This window comes from Lissotriton vulgaris, chromosome 2_1 (genome assembly GCF_964263255.1).
Source record: "Lissotriton vulgaris chromosome 2_1, aLisVul1.2, whole genome shotgun sequence".
In the NCBI taxonomy this organism is placed as follows: domain Eukaryota; kingdom Metazoa; phylum Chordata; class Amphibia; order Caudata; family Salamandridae; genus Lissotriton; species Lissotriton vulgaris.
The window spans coordinates 173,877,210-173,894,390 of NC_141687.1; positions in this window are offsets into that span (position 1 = coordinate 173,877,210).

A 17,181-nucleotide genomic window follows, 5' to 3' on the forward strand; every position below is an offset into this window, starting at 1 on the left:
CCCATTACTAGGCATTGGGCATATATTATTTCGGTGGTAGCTGTTTTTTAAACATCTACTCTTTTAGGCATGGCCTTGGTTAAAATGCAAAATCTATTTTTTTGCATTTTACGTTTTTCTTCAAAGTATATTGGTAGGGGTAATGTTTGATGCCTTGAGATGTTTGTAGTTGGCAAATTCTTAGCTATATATGAGAGGGGGGCATGGAGCTAATAAAGGCCCAGCACCCATGCTCCTAATGATCTGTCCTAAAGAGAGAGGTTGGGGGGGGGTCAAAGCAGGAGAGGATTCTAATGAGCTGCACTTGTTGCCCTCACACACCAGATTGAGGGATATATTCTCAAGAAAATGTGCTGAACATCACCAAAAAATGCTAACGCAACTTTACACATTGCAGCCTATCGCAGGAAAATAACCGAGTGTCAACGTGGAATTCCCAACAAGAAGGTACCATGCAGTATTCTGCCACAACCACAGCCAATGTCCGCGATACAACCACCTCGGCGGAGATAAAAACACAAACCACAACACAAAAAAACATGCGATGAGCCCATTCGCGATGAGGAAAGCACGGAGAAGCACCGCCAGGCCCGCAACACACATGGCAAGCAGGAATAAGCACAACAAAAGCCTGAAAAAGAAAGGCAAACTAAAGAGAAAACAATAGCCAAGCACAATGGAGGCAACCGAGCCAGTATACAACCCCACAAGCCTCATTGGCAACAAAACATTGTACATGGCGGGCCTTCTTGGACAAGTTGAATGCAGCCTGAGAGCGGGGACGATAATGGAAGAAAAGCAGAACATCCGGAATGATGCGAAACGCACAAACAAGCAGAAACACGCCAACAACAAGAAGGCAGCAATGCACACCGGAGGTGGGAGTCTAGCGCCACACCAGGAGCTGGGTGACATGGAGGAAATGGTGTCCACAACATCAGTATGGAGATGGTGGCAGGACTAAGGGAACAGAAACTGTCCAAAACAACAGACACAACAGCAACAGGGAGAGGAACCAGCAGGGACTGAGGGGGCGGGGGAGATGGGCACAATGGCACACATGCACAATTAAGCACAACACAACTGCAGACTAACCATACCCAAGAGGAGCAAAACCAACCAAGAGCACAAGTCACACAACCCGGCAATATCACAGCAGTGAACAAGCACAGAAGTGAAAACCACACTGCCTGAAAGAGAGAAGAGTGAGCCAAATCAGAGCTGAAGGGACATCTCACACACAATGCAGCACACACACATAGGAAGCAGAGTACCCCAACATCGAACACAATGTGGTACAAACACCAGCAGTTGCACAACCGAACACAGAACATAAGTGCACCCGCCTGGGGCCGGTAAATGGCCATACGCATCTGGCAAAGCACGAAACAGAGACATAATAATGCAGAAGTACAAACCCACTGTTCTGATGGGGTAGCAATGCATGTATGGCAGGGAGCCAGAGAGTCTGTGACACACACATTGGCATACAAATTAAGACACAATAAGTGAGGAATGTAGGAAAGCGCCCATGCCCACCTCGGGGGAGTCCAATCACCAACACAAGTCAGTGCCAACCCGCGTTGGTTGTCCGCGCCTGGATCATGAGACCAGGCCAATGCAGCCATGTCCACTGAAGTCTTGGGACATGTGACCAGATTCCCAACATGCAACCAGGCGTCGGGACACGTCAATGGGTCACATCCAGTTGTGGCTGCAGGTACCTTGTCACGCATCCATGAACGCGAGTGCAGCAGTGTAGGGCAACATCTCCAACGAGGGATCATTGTCCACCACATCTGACAAGTCGTCAACGTAATCCATCAGCTGACCTGTACAGATGTGCTGACTCCAACCACTGGACTCAATGTGGACCAAAGCCCAATCTGGCAGTGGCTCAATGTGCTCACTACACACGACGACTCGTGCAATCTCCCTGTTCCAGTGTCCAGCCTGCATGCCAAACATCCATGCATGCCATAAACGGGCATCACAGTGACACTCCTGGTCGTGGGCCAACAGGGGGCGCACACATGCGTTGAAATCCAGGTCAGCTACCATTACGTTAGAGAGGCAGACATCCATGAACCAGTTGAATATGCACGAGCGACAATGCACCACAGGCTGAATGCAGGTGACGTCCGCAAGGAGGAAGCTCAGCCGGTAACTGATCCACGGCACAGCCAACTGCAGTGCCCCCAGTACATGCAGTAGACATACACGGTACAGGTCCACGAGACTGGAGTCAAGCATGTGTCTGGGATGGTCTGCCATTGCGTAAGTGGCTCTGCTTGAAACAGCACTGGCTTACCCTGCGCCAGTCCTGTGGATTAAATGGCACAGCTTGGGGCATTGAGCAGTGTCTGTGTGCAACGGGAGCAGGCCTGGGGTGGGGTGGGAGTACGTGTGAAGGCCATTTCATGCATGCTAAATACGACCAAGGACTTCTACGTGTGGGATGTGTACACGCTAGTCTCATGTCGGGCAGTGCGTAGTGTGGGAGTCGCAAGCACATGCTATCGTTATTGTCAGGGGGTGCTGGCCACATGCAAGTTCCTGCTCGGAGCAGCAGATGTGCTACCGCCTGATAGTCCAGACAAAGGAGCTTTCATCCTTACAGTAACTTTGCCATCTGCATGCATACATGAGATATACAGAGGCCTGTCGTGGGTGTGGTGGGATGTCTGCGACCCTGGGAATCATGGATGATATGCCCAGTACGTGGCACATGAACGGCCTGACTGTGTGTTACATTGCCACGCAGCTGCCCCTCCCTTCCACGTGCCTCCACACTTTTGTGCACTGCAAGGTTGCATCACGTGCACTCCTACAGCACATCATTGTAATGCCTGTCAGCACATGTCCAGCGGCATGCCAACAATACTATGACGCTGGCCTTTGAAGGTGTGTGGCAACGTATCGGCCAATGGTCTGGACAGGGTGGACACAGGTGTACAGCCCATTGCTGGCTGTGATCGCGCTGCGAATGAGGCCAGGCAACTGACTCATGCATCCGCAGGACTGATACACATAACATTTGGCACGCATGTGCCCAGACCCCAAGCGGTCTTGCGCTCCTACATGTCCCCGTACGTGCGGGCTCGCCCTCCTGGTGCATGCTACATTGTAACATCAACTATTGTGGACCTGGTGACAACTACACCCCAACACAGAGACACACTTACCGCACTTCCTGCCCAAGGCCATGTTTGAGCCACGCCCTGCTCCCCCTGCCGAATAAGCACACCCCTGCGCTGACCTGAAGTATGCCGGACCAGCACACGCTGCTTGTGCATGCAGGGGGCTGCGTGCGGAGCTACATGTCCAGGGTCACTGCCAACGCTGAGGTGACATGGTAACGTCCGCTGAAGACAGCACACTGTGATGTTGCAAGGCCCGTGCCCATCATGCTGACACAATGACCACATGGACACACTTGCTCAGATGGTGTGAATGGCTATGTGCACGTGCACATGGCCACATCTATTAGCAAGCACAAATACTGAGTGACAACTGTGTTGGATGTGTGTGCACACCAGCTGGCAAGGGCTGACTGGTACAGTAAGAAATCAACAACAGTGTACATCGTAAAGGACGGAACCATTCACCCATAAAGGCCCCATGACTTGTCCTACACAGAGTTAGTGGCCCCGGATGCACAGCGTCCTGCACGGGCCTACCGCCATGGGCCGCTGACTTGCGGGGCACTGAGACAGGGTCACGAGTGCAGAGCTGGTTTCCATAGAAGACAAAGGGGCTTGTCACGGAGTGTCTCGGTGGACAGTGGAAGGTGTACCCCCAGGGCAGGACACGCTGAATCAGTCACTATGGTGGAGATGAATGGAATAGACACATGTCGGACACCAAGTCCGGTCCAGCCAGATGAAGATGCAGAAAACCACCAGGCCATGAACTCAGATGCCACCAAGGCCAAACCAGATAGTGCCCATGACTTATTGCGCACAGAGTTAGTGGCACCAGTGCTGTTAGGGGATGCTACCTGTGATGAGGCATGTCCAATGGTGTGGACTCCTCCACATCTTACCCAAGACACAGTTCCACGTGTGTGACCTACTGGACCGCACTTTAGGCTGAGGCAGTGGTCAGCAAGGGCCATTCACTGAGTGTCGCTGGCTTAGGGTGGATGGCCCTACCGGCCTGCGTAGTTTATGTTCTGTGGCAACACGGGAAGCTGACTTGTGGTGAACAGGGTTGATGGCACTAGGTCAGTTGTTGATAGTGTTCGATCACCTCCGTGACGCTGATCCGGCTTTCGCCTGGACCGAGTCGCATCTTCCTCTTACTCATCTCAGTGCATTCACTGGTGTGGACTCTGCCATTCATGATTCATGACTAAGTGCTGGATGTGGGACCTACTGGTCCGCAAGGTAGGCCTGAGCCCTCATCCATGTGTCGCCAGTTTGCTTTGAACAGGGTTAGTGGCACCACGTGTCGCCAGCTTGTATTGAACAGGGTTAGTGGCACCAAGTGTCGCCAGGTTGCATTGAACAGGGTTAGAGGCACAACGTGTCACCGGCTTGTGTTGAACAGGGTTAGTGGCACCACGTGTAGCAGGCCTGCGATATGGAATTATGCCTCACTGATTGAAGGGAGTCTGGTGCTGTGACCGCTGCCACAGATTTGGGGCCATTCAGGACTCAGGACACAGTTCCACATGTGGGACCTACTGGCCGAAGAGGACGCCGGTGGAGTATGTCAATGAGAAAGGAGTAATGTGGGCCAGAGTTGGGGGCACCAGCGATGGTCTGCGGAGGCTGCAGAGGTCGCTGGACTGGTGTTTGGAGCTTTCACCGGCACGCGGTGGGCCCTCTTTGACACACACCAGTGTAGGCAGGTGAACGGAGCCTCGTTGGTGCCCTGGGGCAGGCATGATGGGTCTCGTGACTAGAAGACCGGGGTACAGCAGGCGCACAAAGATGCAGGCCCGCCGCGCTCGGCGCAGAACTCGTGGCGTGCTGAGAGGTGCCGCCCTGGCAGACACGTTGTCCATTCCGAATGAGAACCACGACCAGTGCGACAGACTTTTTGTACACACCCCTACGCAGGCCTGGCGTACGCAGGTCCAACCCCCTACATACGCACATACAGGGGTGGGGACATAACATGCAACATTTCCGTGTTCGGCCCCACAGCCTGTGGGGACATGGTAGCGTCCACTGGCCACTACACTCCATGCACCAGCAGTTGATCTCCACATGGCCATTTCCGTGGTTTGCACTCTGTGGTCTGTCTGGCACCTCCACGCCATACCTTGCATTGGGTAAGTTCACATTCCTTAGTCATTTGCCGCTCTCGCACATGCCTGCTCCATGCCTCTCCTCACATCCTGCTATTGTGTGTCTGTGGTGCCATGCAGTGGCTGGGTTGTGGGCATGGTAAGGCCGGATTCCCAATGGAGTCATGTTGTGATGTCTGGTCGGTTGGCATGTTGTGTGTCATGCTAAATGTAGTTGTGCTGCGTGCCCATTGGCAGTGTTGTGAGTTCCATGACTGTGGACTGGAGGTGTATGGTGTGTTTATTTTGGACTTACCAAAGGGCACTGCATTTCCATGTGTGCCATCGTGGGAGTGCTGGGTGATGATGGACTGTCGGGAGATGTGAGTATCATGCATTCTGCCTGGGGAGTTGGTCACAACATTGTTGAGGAGTCCCGGGTTGCTCCACCATTGCTTGCAAATTCATGGTATGTGTGTGCTTTCTGTTGTGGTAGTTGTGTGCAGTGTGGGCAGGGGGCTCGAGGGGTACATGTGTGCAGTTGATTTCCCCTGACACGTGAGGGAAACCAGCTATGGCGTTGGGGCTTTGCTTGGTCTCCAACTGCTCCTGCGCAGTGTGGGTGACGTGGGGGTGCCGGGGTACCAGGCTGATGTTGACATCCAGGACAGGTGTGATGACCTTGGATGGGGCTGGCTGTGTGACTCCTCCGACTCTGGTAGTTGTGGGTTGGATGGTACCAGAGGCCAGCATGTGCTGCACAGCCGGCAGCTTTCTCTGCGGAGGGATGCTGGTTTTCCACTGGGTTGCAATCGTCAGCAGGTGGGGGATGGGGGTCAGGATGCGGGGGATAATTGTCCTCCCTTGGCCTGTGGTGGGCAATGTCCTCCTCTGGCGTTGGGTCTGGGCGGCAGATGCGTTTCAGGTGGGTCCGCTGTCTTTGTGTACGCAGCCTCTGTGGTGTTCCCCGGGGGGAGCAGGGCGGGTCCTGGGGGTGGTTGCGGTGGGTGTTGTGGCCCCCATGGGTATCCGTGTTGTATGATCATTGTCTCCATGTCATCTGTGGGTCTTCAGGTGTGGCTCTTGGTTGGGCACCCTTTCATGCTGCAGATAGTCGTCCAGCTTAACACCAGCAAAAGGCAGGTGTTAATTCCCTGCTGCTACCGCGGCTTATCGCCTGTTTTTGGTTTGCATCCACGATCTGGCTGTTTGTTGTGAAAGTGGCGTTGTGGTTTTTTCGTGTGGTTTTGCATGGGAACTCCTACTCTGCATCTCAGTAGAGTTAGTTGGTGGTGTCCACCGTGGAGATAAATTTTGGGGCAGTTATTGTGGGAATACTGGCGATGTCTGCAGTTTTCACCAGCTTGTGAATAGGGTGGTAAATCTATCTCCACTTTTGATGTGTTAAGCTGGAGATAAATCAGAGATAAGTCCTTGCAAATATCCCCCTGAGTGTCATGCTACATCGTAGGGTGTGATCCTCGTAGGGCCTGCGCTGCAATGCACCCTAAGCCTAAAGGGAGCATATTTGTAATATGCATGCCTGCGACCTACTCTGACTCCTCTCGCTCATCTGCGCACAGACAGTCGAGCAGAGTCGGGGGTAGGTCGCAAGCGTGCATCGCGTGGAGCCACTTTTGCAGCAGTGCGCATTACCAATGGAGCATGAAATAGTGATTACATATGGTTAAATAAATACAACACTGAGGTATTCCAATTACTTATGGTACTGCATAGATCTTCCCTTTAGGTGTAGGGTAGGGATCATATTGGTCCTGAAGAAACGCCAAGGATCTGTTAGGACCACAAAGGTGTGAAACATGTTGACTTCATAGAAATCCCACGACAAGCACATTAGAGCTATCCTTGTCTATAGAGCCCACACAATAGTGCTTTCCTCTTTTTAACCCTATCAGGTGGGCCCTCATATTAAATGCCATTCCAGCCACCACTTAGGCAGTTTTAATTCACTTAATTTTCACTCCACTGTACTCATTTAACACCCCAGAACACACCTCAACCTATACGACATGGAAATAAAAGAACTCCGATACAGAGCTGTTAAAAAAAGGGGTTTCTGGTTGGCTAGGGTACGCACCTAAGCCAGACAGAACCCACAACTCTGGTCAGGGCAAGTAAGTTACACACCAAAGATAACCTGCGCTCACCCCCAGTAGCTTTTTTACTGAGCAGTCAGGCTTACCCCAGAGGCAATGTGTAAAGTGTCACAGCAGTAACACAGTATTTATACCAGAAAAGAGACTCCACACAGGATTATATAAAATATAGATTGCATATTGTACATAAATCACAGACCATGAATCATGACTGTTGTGCATATTATGCAACACCTGAAATCATACTCATTATCCTGACAATGCAACCCTCAAAACGATATGCATTTTACATCGGGGCATGAACTTTAATAGGTATACCATATAGCCATATGAATCATAACTGCTGTGCATACTATGCAAAAAATATTTTTAAATGTTGAAGTTTGTTAGTCTCAGAACCCTATGGCAATCCCCGGGTACAGGGACTCTGAGAGAGTCTCCATTGCACACTGTGCCACTGTATTCAAGTTAGCGTGGCTGATGAGGAGTGATATCCAGAAGTCAGTCGCAGGATGCTTGTTTCCAGTCCAGGGAGGATATGGTATGGCAGTTCAGGCTAGACTGTTCCCATGAGTAGAAGAGTAAAGCTGATTTGCATATGGCTGGGTCTAAACTGGGGTGGTATGGTGAGTAAAAGAACAATGGATTTAACCCAGATCTCTTGACTGGAGGTGAATGTATGATTTATTCTGTATTCCGTTCATCATTTGTTTGCGTAACACTTTTCACCCTAAGTAGGATGGGTATGCCCAGACGTGGGTCCCTTGCTCACTGTGCCACTGGATTCAAGCTACCCTGAAACCGATACCTAGATCGGGTTCAAGGGACTGAGATGTGTGCTTTTTCTCACCTCCCCCACTTGTGGGGTGGGGTTGGCAAAGGTGGGCACACCTCTCATTATAACGTGTTTTTCCTGTTGATTCTCCCACCCAAAGTGGGGCGCAGAACCGGTGGAAGCCAGTTGTTGGAGGCAGCAAAAGGCAGGGACATCTTGCAAAGATGGCAGGTCTTTGAAGCTTCCCCTTCGGTGACCCAGCCAATCCCGGGGGAGGAGGCATGATGCCTCTGCCCAGGATGGGCTTTGTTTCTGGACCCAGAGAGCGGTGGCCCTCTACCCAGGGGTCCAGAAACCTGTCTGGTGGTGGCAAATGGTGGGTAGCCATTCAGTAACCATACCAGAGCTGGTTCTTTTTCAGGGGGTATCTCTAAGATGCCCTCTGAATGCATTTACATTAACTCCCACACTGGCATCAGTGTGAGTTTAATGTGCTGAGAAGTTTGCTACTAAACCTCCCAGGTTTAATAAAGCCATTGTGGAGTTGTGGAGTTCGTAATGACCAACTGTCAGACCATATACTCCTTGGGGCTTTACTACACTTACAATGTCTAAGAATGGGCTTAGGCTCTGTATGGGGTACAGGGCTCATTCAACTGTACACTCATCTGAGGGCTAGTGCACCCTGATAGAGGTGTGACTTACCTAGGCCTCAGACAGTGGGTTGCATGCATTGAACACAGGGATGTGTGCCATGTCGACTCTTCACATTTCTCTGCATCAAAACACACAGCCTCCAATGGCAGAGTGTGGGTGTTAAGGTACTGGGCCTCTATGGGTGGCACAATAGGTGCTGCAGCCCTTAGAGGCCTTCCATGGTCACCGGGCCCTTGGTACCCATGGTACCTTTCATAAGGGGCTTACCTGTAACCAGAGATGTGCCAATTGTGGTGACAAAGGTACAGCTTTGGAAAGAACACAGGCCTTGGGAACCTGATTGGTAGAGACCCAGGGCACACAAAGTCAAAGTGCATCCTGTGTCAGGTAAAAAGTGTGGGGTAACCATGCAAAAAGGGGACCTTTCCTACAAACGCTGCTCATTTCAAATCTGGAATTTTCACTTAAACAAATGTAAGGGGATTTCCTAGCCTATGCAGGAAGCAGGCCTCACAGTAGGGAAAAACAAACTAGGCTGTTTGTCACTACCAGGACATGCCACACAATAAAAGCACATGTCCTACCTTTGACCTGCACAGCACCCTGCCCATAGGGCTACCTAGGGTATACCTTAGGGGTGACCTATATGTATTAAAAAAAGCTTGGTAAGTAGTTTTAAATGCAAGTCAATGTGGCAGCAAAAAGCTCTCGAATGCCCTGAAGTGGCAGGCCTGAGAAAGGTTGGAACGGCTACTTCTGTGGGTGGTTCAAGCAACGCTGCAAGCCCATTAGTAGCATTTAAATTATAGGCCCTGGATATATGGGATACCACTGTATAAGGAGCTCACATGTAAAGTAAATTAACTATGCCAAACAGGTGTAAACCAATCATACCATATCATATTTAAAGGAGAGAGCTCATGCACTTTAGCACTGGTTAGCAGTGTTAAAATGCCCTGGGTCCTAAAGCCAACACAAAGAGGGTCTGAAAACTATGAGGAAGTAGGCAAAAAGTGTGGGGTAACCCTACAAAAAGTACCGGGTCCAACACGCGCCCTCTTGCAGGGCCCATAGGACAATACTGTTTTGGCCCTACGAGTAACATGCCCTGTAATGAAGCATGACACCTGATTGGGTGAGTGAGGGCAACAAGTACTGATCATTAGCATCCGCTTCTGGTTTGACCCTCTCCAACCTCTCTCTTTAGGAACAGTGCCTCATTTTTAGGTCTTGCCTATGCAGCACGCATGCGCGCTGCATAGGAAAAAGATCCTTTGGAATAAACTCGCTTTTCGCCTTAAAACGTGCACGCGTTGCATTGCTTTCAATAGCAACGCGTGCACGTTTGGCGATTCCCTTGCGGGAGCGAGCTTGACACCTTGGGGCATATTACCAACAACTAGCGAAAATTATCGCTAAATAGGCTTAGCAACAATTTTTCTATCGCCAAGCATCGCAGGATTTTATCGCTGAGATAACATGCTATTAGCAACATTTATCTCAAAAGTGATAAAATACCTGGCGATAGCGGCGAAATATGTGAATATCGCTGAGAATACAGCGATATTCACGCATTAGCGACTAAATGCTCTTAGCCATGTTATCCACCTCCCATTGGATAACATGGCTAAGAACTGGTCTGGACAGGTGTTAGTCTTTGGAGATATTCGCGCTTAGCGTGAATATTTCCATCGCTACGCCTACCTTGCTAATAGGCGATAGCGATGTTAGCGACTGCTTTCAGTCGCTGACAGGTTGGGTACGCCCACTTTGCATGTCATTAGCAATAAATATCGCTGACATGCAAAGCGGGCCCCAAACCACTTTCTATCGCCTACAAGCTGTCGCTAACTGCTGTTAGCGACAACTTGCTAATAGGGCGATAGAATTTTCGCCGCTTTCGGTCGCTAAAGCAGCGAAAATTGCCTATCGCCCCCCTTGATAATATGCCCCCTTATGTTTGTAATTAACTTGCAAACATATGGTGCCCCTGCTCCCTTCTGCAAGGGAAACGCTCTGCAAGTCTTTTTTTTTTTAACTTTTTTTTTTTTTACTTTGAAACTGAGCGCAGTGCCGCTTCATGGACACCGCGCTCGGTTTATTGATATATTTCTTAACTTTAGCACTGAGCGCAGCGCCCACTTCAAGGACACCGCGCTCAGTGTTGAAGTTAAGAAATTTATTAAAGACACCGAGCGCGGTGTCCGTGAAGCGGCGCCACGCTCACTTTTAAACTTAAGCATTTGCAATGCAATCGGACCAATTACATTGCAAATGCTTGTTTTTTTTCTATTGCCTACAAAAGGAAGCAAGTTGTGTACAGGGTGGAGCAGGAGAAACATAGGCGCCGTCCGCGCCGGCTGAATCTGTTTTTTATGCAGAAGAAAACCACGGACTTTTCAATCTACTTTCGATTTCAGACAAATGGCAAAACTTTGTCAGTTTCTCAAAATATCATTGCCCTGCTAAATATTTAAAATGAATCGATTCCTCTCAGTACAAAAACAAATACACATGCTATCTGCGGTGAGAATATGGGTCAGGAAATAGCGCCTAGGGGTGACCCCTGCAACGAGCCGCTAGAACATTGTACATTTGCATACTCGCAGTGTCTGCCTCAACAATTCTGAGAACTTCGGTGGTGTGGCTATAGGGGCTATATATATTTATATGAGATTTAATGATACAATCAAAATATGTATGCGCTAGGTTCAGATTATATCATGTTATTTGAATAAGAGGGTTTAGGTATCATTGTCAATCTCAGTTTCTTCAAATTCTGGCACTTTGTAACAATATCTAAAAACAGTATTTTTGAGGAAATGCTAAATACGTTCTATTGAATTGCACTGCATTTATATTGTATTATACTTCAGTCTGTATAGCGCTTTTTACCGCTGACTAGGCTTTGAAACGCTTTATTAACATACGATACCGAGTATGCTTGCAGTTTGGTATTTTAAAACCAGGAGTGGTATTCAGCGGTACCTGGCCTGCTCTAGCTTCACCTTCGCCAAGGAGTTAGATGGCGACCTACGGCTTGTAAACTTGAAGGAAGCAAGGTGTGTGGAGGGCGGGGCAGGAGAAACAAAGGCGCCTTCCGCGCGCAGAGACAAGCAGTGTGTGCCCGGCAGCGCTGAGAAGGGCACGGATCCTGAGGGTGATGCCAGCTGCCTCGAGACCCGACTGTGCTTTTTTGTTGTTGTTCATAATGGTATATGCAGACTGACAGGAGATCTGTTGGTGGGAATTAGCTGTATGGACAAAAAGGAAAGGAAAGAGCTTCCTTGTAATGATTTCTGGACTGGATTCTTAGAGGTAGACGGGGTGTTTGTCTGTGTGTCTGTCTATCTATCAAATGCAGAAAATGTTGAAGTACTGACTGCCATCAGGTTGTAGTGAGGGCTTCCACAACCTAGAAATTCATAGTAGCACCCCGCCCTATTACCTAAATTATTTTGAAATAACTCTTCCCCATGCATTGTACATAGGGGTCAGAAGGAAACGCAAAGATCTGCCAACAAGGATGTAAAGCCCCACTACCACTCTCATCAAAGCCTTTTATATTTTCCATAAACCTCTATCCTAAAAATATACCAATTCGAGTGCAGGTGCATTCCAGAAAAAGAAAAAAACATCAGTTTGTTGCAGCATTTATTTTCTTTCGGGCGGGATGAATGAAACATTTCAGCTACTTCCGCAGAACCTAACGTTCTCTGAGAATCCTGATTAGAGCGTTGCTCCCAACTCCTGACAATGCTGGTTGGACACCACCAACCATCTCACCTGTTTATGTGCACGTGTGAAAGAACAGTCCTAGCTGCTCTCCACGCACCACTTGCACCTTGACCCGAGAAAAGCGCCCTTTCTTCTCACAGCTGTAATGTTTTGGGGACTGCAGTGTTGCAGTCTAGTGTTTGCGCACGCAGACGTGCGCTAGCGCGGACGTGGTACATCACGTCCGCGCGAGGTATAAATAAAGGAGGCGTGGTCACGGGGTTAGTCCGGACCACGCGGAAAGACCAACTAGTGTCGCGGGTCCTGTTTGTCCGGCGCAGCGTCATCCGCGCTGCGCATTGCAACGCACGAGACCCGACAATGGCGACGAGGGCCTAACGAGCCCATGCTGTGCAGGGAGCGGCGATCTCGCCTGTGCCGCTACTGCAAACTCACGCACCCCGACCTCCACAGGCCCCACACGTGGCTGCCAATGATGAAGCTGTTGGCCCCGTGCTAGTGCGCCGTCGGCGCACGCCTGACACATCGCAGACTGCCCTCACAGAGGAGACGGCGCTGACAGGAGCTGCCGGCGAGCACCTGGCCCTGGAGCAGAAGGCAGGCAGTGATCGACGAGATCGAGGTACCTGCGTAGTGCTGCCCTGAGAGGCAGCGGCCGACCCTGCGATTCCCGCGCTATTCAGAAGGGCGCGCCCCAGGAACCAGCGGACCGCCTACTCCCAGCAGGAGCTCGCTCCACGATACCTCGGCTGCCCGAGTGGAGATTCAGGCCGAGGAGAGTCCAGGACTTGCGGCCCCCACCCCTGCTCTTCTACAGAGCGGCGGCTAGCCATCTCACACCACCATGGCGACCATCCCGCCCATTGAACCATTTGTGGTTGATGGAGCCCCAGCGTCCTTGGCCCCACGATGGAAGGACTGGACGGAGAGGCTACAATTTTACTTTGAGGGGGCAGGTACAGCCCGAAAAAGGCGCAGGACGCTCCTTCTACATCTTTGAGGAAAGGACATCCATCGGATCTATAAGGCCCTGGTGGAGGTCACCCCATATACCTATGTCACGCTTCTCAACGCGCTCAACGCACATTTTGAGCCGATGGCCAGTAAGGATTACGAGCGTTTCATCTTCAGGCAGGCGCGTCAGGAAGCGGAGGAATCCCTTGACGCATTCCATGGTCGTTTGAAGGAATTAGCGAGCACGTGCGGATTCCGTGACGAGCAAGAAGAAATTCGCGGCCAGATCATTCAAGGATGTTACTCCTCCAACCTCAGGGTCAAGATCCTCCAGGAGGATGGGAAACCACTGGCGGACATTTTAAAACTAGGCCAGTGGAAAGAGCTATCCCAGGCGAGAGCTTCGCATATGGAAGCAGCTCTCCACAGATCGATCAAGACGGAGCAAGTTCACATGGCCGAGCAAATCAATGTAGTGCGGCCCAAGCAACGCCCCGCTGGGAGAGGAAGACCGCCGGAACGCCGGAAAGAATGTGGATACTGCGGAGGCGGGCCACACAGGGCACAGGATTGCCCAGCGCGCGGGAGAAAGTGCGGGTCATGTGGGCGCATGAACCATTTCGCATCTGTATGCAGATCTTCCAAGCAAAAGCCTGAAGCCGCCCATGCTGTAAGGGAAGACCCTGAGAGTGAAGACATGGACGACGACGCTAACAGCTATCCGGTGCACTATGTATTTGCCATAGATCAGCCGCAGAGAAAAAAACGGCGACTTCCGAAGTGCCGATTAATGATACAGCACCAAGAGATGAGAGCAACGATCGACACAGGGGCCTCGATCGAACTCATGGCGGCAAACGTCTACAACCAACTGCGAGACAAGCTGACACTGAAAGCAGCCAAGATCAGAGTCTTTGCCTATGGACAAAAGACACCTATACCCCTAATTGGGTGCTTCCAAACGGAGATACAACACCAAGAAAAGAAGACACCATCAACCATCTACGTCACCAAAGAAGGCAGCAGGATGCTACTCAGCGGCCAAACAGCTGAGGTACTTCACCTGATATCCTTCGCCATACGGTATTGGAAGAAGAACTGGACACGATCCTCGAAGAATTTGAAGACGCCTTCAAGGGCATTGGATGTCTCCGTGGAAAAGAAGTATCTTTACACATTGACCGGTCCATTCAGCCCGCGGCTCTTCGGCATCGACGAATAGCATTCCACCTCAGGAAAAAGGTGGAACAAGAACTAGAGAACCTCGAAAAACAAGGCATAATTGAGAAAGTCAGTGGACCCACTCCATGGGTGTCGCCGATCGTGGTAGCGCGGAAACCCAAACAGCCAGGACAGGTTCGCATCTGCGTCGACATGTGCCTGCCCAACGCAGCGGTGAAAAGAGAAAGACACTTAACACCTACCATAGACGACATCCTCGGAGAACTCAATGGAGCAAAGTGGTTCTCCAAAATGGACCTACGGTCAGGATATCATCAATTACCCTTACACCCGGACTCCAGATACATCACCACTTTCTCCACTCATGTAGGACTCCGGCGCTATCGACGACTCAATTTCGGAATATCAAGTCCCGCGGAAGTCTTCCAAAATACCATTCGAGAGGTCCTGAGCGGGCTCACAGGGGTCCTAAACGTCAGCGATGATCTGCTGATATACGCTAACACCGTGGAGGAACACCACCAGAGGCTCAGAAGCGTATTACAAAGGATTAAGGAGTCAGGCCTTATGCTGCATTGGGAAAAGTGTCAATTCCTACAGAACAAAATCAGCTTCTTCGGATACGCCTTCTCCGACAAAGGAGTGGCCCCTGACCCTGAAAAAGTGAAAGACGTGCAAGCTGCCCCAGCGCCAACCAACACATTGGAGGTTCGGAGCTTCCTGGGGATGGTGAACTTCTGCGGGCGGTTCATCCCCGACCTGTCCAATCTCACCAGACCACTACGGGAGCTCACCAAGACCACCACCCCCTGGCAGTGGGGAGACGAGCAAGAGCTAGCATTTCAGAGCACGAAGGCGGCTCTGTCCGCCAACACGACTCTCTCCTACTTCGACCCGGCCAAGTCAACCAATATAGCTGTAGACGCCAGCCCGTCTGGACTGGGAGCAGTACTAACACAGAACCAAGGCGGTGAAGACTGGGCGCCCATAGCCTATGCAAGCCGGTCGCTAACCGAGACCGAACAACGCTATTCCCAGATCGAGAGAGAGGCCATCGCAATCCACTGGGCCTGCAGGCACTTCCATGTGTACGTCTATGGACATCCATTCACTGTCTCCACAGACCATAAGCCCCTACTTCCCCTATTTAGAGGATCAGTATCTAAACCTCCACCCAGAATCGAGAAGTGGATCCTGCAACTTCAAGAGTATGATTACAAATTGGAGTTCAAGCCCGGTGCAACCAACCCGGCCGACTACCTCTCTAGACATCCGAGAGCAGCAACCACCCAGGAAAGGGAAGATGCAGAAGAAACAGAGGAATACGTGAGAATTATCCTCGAACGGTCAAGACCACTACCCATGAGCATTGACATGATCGTAGAAGCGACCCGCAGTGATGGAATTCTACAGCTAGTGATAACAGCCATGCAACAAAACGACTGGAGAACACTCCAAGCTTCACTAAACCAGAGGACTCCTGAAGCCAAGCGTGCTCTGGAAACCATCCTCAAGGTAAAGGATGAACTGTCCGTGGACAGTCAAGGATGCCTCCTCAGAGGACCAAGAATTGTCATGCCAACAAGTCTAACACAACAAGCAGTCGAACTAGCTCACCGGGGCCACCAGGGAATGGTGAAAACGAAAAGCAGACTCAGAGCAAAAGTGTAATTTCCAGAAATGGACACTAGAGTCGAGCAGATGGTCAAGGGGTGCCGCTGGTGCCAAGCGGCAGGTCCACCCGAACCACCACCCCCGGTGATCACCGAAGAGAACCCGGAAAAGCCCTGGGAACGAGTCAGTGCCGACTTCGGGAACCTCCCGGATGGCCACTACATGCTCGTTGTCATCGACGATCTGACCAAATATCCTGAAGTGGAAATAATAACATCACTGGCTGCCAAAGAAGTAACTGTGAAATTCGAGAAAATCATTGCCACCCATGGCATTTTCGAACATGTCAAGACCGACAACGAACCGCCTTTCAAAAGTCAAGAGTTTGCCGAATATCTCCAGGAGTGGGGAATCCAGCACAAGAAAATCACCCCCAGATGGCCTCAAGCCAACGGAGAGGTAGAGAGGTTCATGAGGACCCACAACAAAGTCATCCGGATTGCCCACGCGGAAGAGGCACCGCTGGAGAGAGCCATATACACGTTCCTGAGGGAATACCGGCTCACGCCCCATCGCACAACCACAGCTGCCCCGGGGCCATCCGCAATGGGGAGAATAGTCCGTGACACCATTCCCCATCATCACACCTGGACCCCAACCGAAGCAAGCTCCCGGCAAACCCTGCTCAACAGAAAACACTCAAATGAATACGCCAGCTTCAGACGCCGAGCCAAGGAATCATCCATCTGGGAAAGAGGTCGAGTCTATGTGAGAGACCGATACCCAGGGAGCAAGTTCAGGCTCCCGTTCGAGCCCAGACCCTGGACAGTCACACGCCGGACAGGTACAATGATAACAGCTCAACGCGACGGAGAGACCGTCACACGCAATGTGTCCTTCTTCAAGCG